Raw genomic sequence first — 6,462 nt, forward strand, 5'->3', positions numbered from 1 at the left:
TTTGAGGGGATGGGGGTGGTCCAAGCAGGTGGAAGCGGGTCACCTGCTGTTGGTTGCACACCTGCTGGGCTCAGTGGGTGGCACTTTGCCTCAAGTGCAGCTCAGTCCACAGGGGCCCTGAAATCTGTCAGTGCCAATGTAGGGGTCCCGGATGCCCCCCTGGATAGGTAGAGACAGTCCCTGGCCAGGAGGTGACCCACACATGGCCAGGAACCCCGGGAGCTGGGCACCTATGTGGGGTGGGTGGCTCGGTGTCCTAGGCGGGGAAGGAGCCCCTTGAGAGAAGGTGGAACAGGGTGGCTGGCCCTCGGGGGAGGGGGTAGTGATGTCTTTGAGGTGCTACAGGGTCTCCCCTGCCCCATGCTCATCTCTTAGTTCACGACCAGCATGGGTGTGGCCTGGGACCCTGCTGCCCAGCTCCTGGCCGGGGGTGGCCCGGGGTGGGGGCTTGTGTGCTGGGGCCCTGTCTCCGAGGACTCGCCCCCCCACCGGTGGCTGATTTAGTGTTGGTGTGTCTGCCCGATTTACATGAGATTTTTAAGCATAATTAGAAATGCAGTGGAGCTTTGTGTCTTTCTTACCTCGACTATTTATGGCAGGATATGCAGATGAGAGAGCGATGAATATTAACGAGGGAGGGCATGTGGAGTGGCTGTCTGGTAATGAGCGGAGTGACCGCAGGGCCTGGCACACCCCCACTGCCCCTCCACCCACGCCCTGGGACGGCATCCAGGACCCCTCTCCCCTCCAGCTGCTCTGGGACCCGGGCAGACCCACCAGAGGGGAGAGTGGGGTGCTGGGGGGGCCAGGAGAGGAGTCCAGCTCCCAGGCCGGCTCAGCTGGGGCAGCCCTGCTGTTATCTCCAGCCCCCCTAGCGCCCCCCAAGCCCAGGGGTTGAGGGGGAGACCCTGTTTTAGTGATAGGGGAGGAGGAGGGTGCGTCTGCTCCTGGAGCCGGGCTGGCTTTTTAAGTTATTAAACTATGCCCCAGGGAGACACTCTTCAAGCTTCCGTTATTTAAATTACAAATACGGGTGAGAGATTGTCGGCTCTGCTCAAAACACTGCTTAATTCTTGGGAAACCTGGAACCGTTTCGTGGCTAGTGCGTGGACTTGGTGGGTCTCAGCGCTCGAGGCAGGGGCCTGGGTGGGTGCTACTGGGTGGGGGGTTGGCTCGTGGGTGGGCATTAGCCCCGCTCCTTTTCCGAGTGACCTGCGATGCTGCTTCTCTCGGTTCCCGCCCTGTTTGTTTGGCCCCACCCCCCACCCACACTCAAGTCAATATTTGAGAGGGGAGGGTGGGAGGCTGGTGAGGGGTGGCAGGTGGGCGGTGTCGTGTCAGAAGGAGCCACAGGCTGCATCTCCCCCGGACATGGGCTCAGCCTGGCTGCAGAGACCCCGAGGCTGGAAGCTCAGCAGAGCTCCCTGCATAGGCCATGTGCTGTGGGACACAGGGCCCGCTGTCCACCTGATGGGGCGTCCACCCAGCTTGTGCCCAACCCTGGGGTCCTGTGGCTGGGGTCTGATGGGCCGGCTGTTGGTGGCCTGCCTGGTGCCCTGGGCCCTCGAGGGCTGGGGTCAGGGGTGCTGGACAGGGGACGTCTCTCTGAGGACCAGCGTGGATCTGTGGCCTTCTCCTTGGGGTGGCAGGGGAAGGATTGATGAGCACATCTCTGATTTTGCAGGTTCTGGCTGGCATGCTGCCCTTTTCTGTTTGGGAAGGAAAGCTTCCAGGCAAACATTTGTTAGTGCAGTTAAAACTGGCTTTTATGCTTCACGCCAGTCCAGGCTGTGGTCTGGGACGGAGGCTGTCCAGGTGCCTGGCCAGATGCCCAAGGTCTCTCACCTCTGCCTCTCAGGCTGGGACACGGTGAGCCAGGGCTGGGTCTCGGAGGTGGGGCCCCAGCCAGGGACCTACTTAACCCTGAAGTTTCAGAGGCCTGTGTGCCTGCCCCCTTTCCTCTGCCCCGGGGGGCTTCGGAACAGCCAAGGTCAGAGGCCCGGGAAGAATTCTTGTCTCTGCAGCAGAGTCCTGGCAGCCGGGACAAGTCTGAGCCTCAGTTGCCCCTGGCCCTGAGGTCTCGGCAGGAGGCTTGCCCCCTTGGTGCCTCAGCTTTCTCATCTGCACCCACCCGGAGGGGGTGGGGTTTGGTGAGGTCCGTGGTTGTTGGGCACCATGGGGAGGGCCTCCTGGCAGCCAGGAACCTACCCTGGAGCCCTGCTTCTGCTGCACGGTGCTCGCAGGGCATCCGGCCCTCCATTAGCAGTGAGGCCCGCGGTGGTGCAGCTCTGCTTGTGGTGTATTAAAAGTTTAATGCAAACCTGAAGCCCGAACCAGTTGCTGCCTTGCCCAGCCCCCAGGGGCCTGGCCCACCCAAGCAGGGCAGCCTGCATGCGAATGGGCACCTTGACCCCCAGCGAGTCCACCTCCAACCGCTCCCCGCCCTGCTCTGCATTAGCAGGCTGGTGATGGGATGTCCGAGAGCTTCCCTCCTGCAGGCCAGTAACTGGAGCCTGTGCTGAAATTGAAAAGCTGGGCAATTGCTCTGCAGGCCACTGTCCAAAGTGCTCCCCCCCCCCCCTCCGCCAGCCTCCGTGCAGCAGCCCGGCCGTGTTCCCCGCCGTGTGCTCACGTGTGTTCGTGCTGACTCACAGAGCCACTGGCTGCCTCCCGGCCAGACTCCATCCTTGCCCCAAGCTCTGGAGCCCCTTGACTCCTGGGAAGTGTGGTGCAGCCAGTCCCCCTTTTGCTGAGAGGACGGGGCTCGGAGGCCAGGCAGGGGCTGCCCCCGGGGACAGGGCCCCGACTGGGGGCAGGGAAGGGGGGGCTCCTGCCAGCATGTTTCCTGGTGCACCTGCCTCCTCCTTCCCCTGCTGTGAGTGTGTTTAATGACTGTGCGTTTGCTGAGGTCCAGACCTCTTATTAGATTGGTAAAATTAAATCCTGCAAAATCATTTTATTTAATTTAATTTATCTCGCCTGCCTTTCGCTTACTGGTGGTGATCCTGCAGAAATTAAACCCTGCATTCCTGCGCCTGGCCGTGCCCTTGCCACAGAAAGTGGTTTGGAATCTGGGGTGGGCACGAGGGTGGGGAATGGCCGGTGGACCTTCTGTGGGGCTTCCAGGCTGATTCCCGGCCCCATGTGCATGCATGTCTGCCACCCCTGAGGCCAGTGCCCATCCCCTTTTTGTAGGGCTGCACTGCCTGCTGGGGGCTGGGGGGGCTCTGGCCTGGGCCCCTGCTGTCCAGAAGGAGGGTCCACGGAAAAGACCCCCTGGCTGCCCACATTTTTCTCATTCTAGGGGAGGTCTAGAGTCTGTGTGGGGTGTGCCCCCCCAGGCTGGCACAGTTGTGGGTGCTGGACTCTGGCTTTGTGGTGTCAGCAGAGGGTTCCCAAACGGGGTTCCATTCTGAAGGGCATTTTGAGGGGGAGGGCTCCCTCAGTGCTCTGTGGCTTTGAGGATGGCCACAGAGAACTGAGTTAGGGATGTCTGCCTGGCTCTTCCCAACCTTCTGTAAGCAAACGGCACAGGGCAGCTCCCGGGAGGGAAGCAGGGGGTGGGGAAGCAGAGGCACCGAGGGACCAGGCAGCCAGGGTGGGGTGGGGCTCCACAGGCAGGGGCAGGTGAGGCGGTGCCTCCGTCCTGGCAGATGGCCCTCCCCGCCGCCCTGGCTGCTCGGGCCCTGGCCTGCCTCCTCTCTGGCTGCCACACAGGGGTCGGCCCTTGGCATGTCCTGCTTTCAGGGCCCTGGGTGCGTAAACCAAGCCTTTATTTCATTCTTTTCTCCTAAAGTTCAGCTTTGTTCCTGCCCCAGCGAGGCTTCTAAGAAAGCAACCTAAAACCAGCCCACGTCGGGCTCCCATGGGCCAGGCCTCGGGCGCCAGCCTCGCCTGCACAGGTGTCATGAGGACACGGCGGCAACAGCGCCAGTTGTCCTCGGTCCCCAGGGACCCAGACAGCCCCGTCACCATCCAGACGAATAATGGTCCCTTCTCTGGGCAAGTGGTCTGGCCCCAGCCCGGGGCACGGGCCTGAAATGCAGGGCCGAGGCCAGGGGGGTGGGGAGGTGTGGCGGAGATGCCCACCTGGACCGTCGCCCTCCCACCCAGGTCACGGCAGGTAACAGCTCATTGGGTGGAGAGTGTGCCTGGCTCCAGCCAAGGGTTTTACCAATATCGCCTCTCCGGACCCTGCGGTAACTGCCGAGGGCACACCTGACCCCCGGTTGACAGATGAGAATCTCAGGTACTGTGTCATTTGCTTGAGGCCACAGGATGCGGATGAGATGGGGCTGGGGCCAGACCTAGCATATGGGGGTGGTGCCCAGTGGGACCCAGGACCCGCCGGGACAAGCACCAAGGGCTCGGTGCTGTCACCTGCTCTCCATTTAGGACCCCGCCACTGCCCTGGGCCACTGGGACCCTCTGGGGGCTGGTGCACAGGGCACCTTTGCTGGCCTCTGCACACCTTGGCCAGGCTGGGTGCCCCTCCTCCATTAGGACACAGGACACCCCCCCATCTGGCTCAGGTGACCCCGTTTCGCTCTCTGGGAGGCTCATGGTGATGAGCGCTGTGGGTCTGTGAAGGGGCCGTTTGGAGGGCCCCGCCGCACTGTGCGGTGTCTTGCTGGGCAGCACAGCCCCTCTCCTGTTACTCTCCCCGGTCACGCCCAGCGTTATGTTAAATGCTCCAGAGGCACTGGGCAGACCACTGCTCTCCCCAGCTCGCGAGTGCACCTGGTGAGCTTCCCAGAGGAGGTGGCAATGAAGCAAGGGCCTGGAGGCCGGGGTGCCTCTGTTCCGGGGAGGGCTGGGGCTCGGCTCGGGAGGAGAGGGCTCTCACAGGAGCAGTGGTAGCCTGTGTCCTGCACCCACGCCAGGGTTGCACCCACCCTCTCCTCCCCATCACAAGTCTGGGTGTCCCTGTTTCCCAGTGTGACCCTCAACCCCACCCTAAATTCCCAGCCCCTCGTTTTGGCCCCATGGAGCTTTTCCTAGACCCCAGGAAAGGGGGCCACCAGTGTGACACAGCCCAGTCCGGGGGCCCCACAGGGCTTCTGGCAGGACCTTCCCAGGGCCCGGTACCCTGGGTCTGAATAAAGCTGCCTGGCCAGGCTACCTGTGCAGACACAGGCCTCACGTGGGTGACGGGGCCTCCTAGGGGCAGTGGGGAGCGGGCAACGTAAGGAACATGCCGTGCGCTAGAGCACGTGCCACTGACCAGGCTGGCCCAGCGGCCCCTCCAGGCTCGGCCCGCTCAGGCTGCTCTGGACTCGGGCCGCCTCCGCCACCCAGGTGCAGATGAGAAGGGCCTGAGGTTTGGGCTCACTCAGCTGGCCGGTGAGGTCTGAAGCCTGGCTGGTGCGGAGATGCGGGCCGCAGCCTGTTGAGGGTCCGAGCCCCGTCTCCTTGCTGGCACAGCTCCCTAGGAGCAGCCCAGCAGGGACCATTTCTGCCAGTGCCCCAGTCGCGCTCCCCGCCTTGTGTGACCCCCCACCCCCACCCCCCGCTGTCATCCGCCGAGTAGGAGGCACAGGGCCTCCAAGGGGCCTCTGAGGCCACAGCTCCTGGCGGTTCCCTCACCTGGATTTCCTCCCACCCCCACTCAGCTGCTTTTCATCTGGTCTCAGGAGCTGAGCCCACAGTGTGTGGATGGGGAGGTGCCAGGTGGCTCCCTCTCTCTGGCTGCCTGGAGGGGGTGCTGGGAGGGGTGCTGCCCGCTGCCAGCCTCCTCCCTACTCCAGCCACCAGGGCTGATTTTCAGGTGCTGACAGTGATGCATCGCTGCAGGGACCGGGCCTTGGCCACTCCAGTCTCGACCTTGTCCCTTCTCGCAGGCTGCATCTGCTCCTCCGAGGGCCACAGTTGGTGGCAGTGGGGAAACTGAGGCTGGGCAGGCCAGTGGTTGGCCCCAGGGCCCACACAGTCCAGCAGGTGGTGGCTTGAGTCTGGAAGGAGGTGCCCTGCTCTGGGGCAGGACAGGCTGTGCACACCTAGGGAAAGCCCACGGGGGAGGCTGGACACTGTGGCCCCCGGGCAGCCCAGCCTGCTTTGTTTCCTGGGAGGAGGTGGGATCTTTGCTGCCACCTCTGCTGGGGCGGGTGCATCAGGGTCCAGGCTGCCCCTTTGAGGGCCTCTGGTTGCCACACAAAGTTGCTTTTTTAAAAACTCTGGTCCAGGCTGGGGTTGGGGGACAGGCCGACTACCCTGGGCGCATGGGTTAGGGGTGGTGGGCTGACTAGCTGGGCCCTCCGCTCTGGGACCCCAAGGAGAAGCCGGAAGCAGGGCCCCGGGGCCCTGCGGGGCCCTGGAGGGAAGGGGCGCCAGCTCGGCCTCCCCGACGGCTCTGGGCCTCTTCCCCTGGCCCCTGGCTCTCCAGTGCCCGCCTCGGTCTCTCATCTACCCCCTCCCCCGCCGCCCGGCCCCCCCTCACCCAGCTTCTGCCCCGTGTGCCCCACC

The sequence above is a fragment of the Miniopterus schreibersii genome (genome assembly GCF_964146895.1).
Source record: "Miniopterus schreibersii genome assembly, chromosome: 11".
Lineage (NCBI taxonomy): Eukaryota > Metazoa > Chordata > Mammalia > Chiroptera > Miniopteridae > Miniopterus > Miniopterus schreibersii.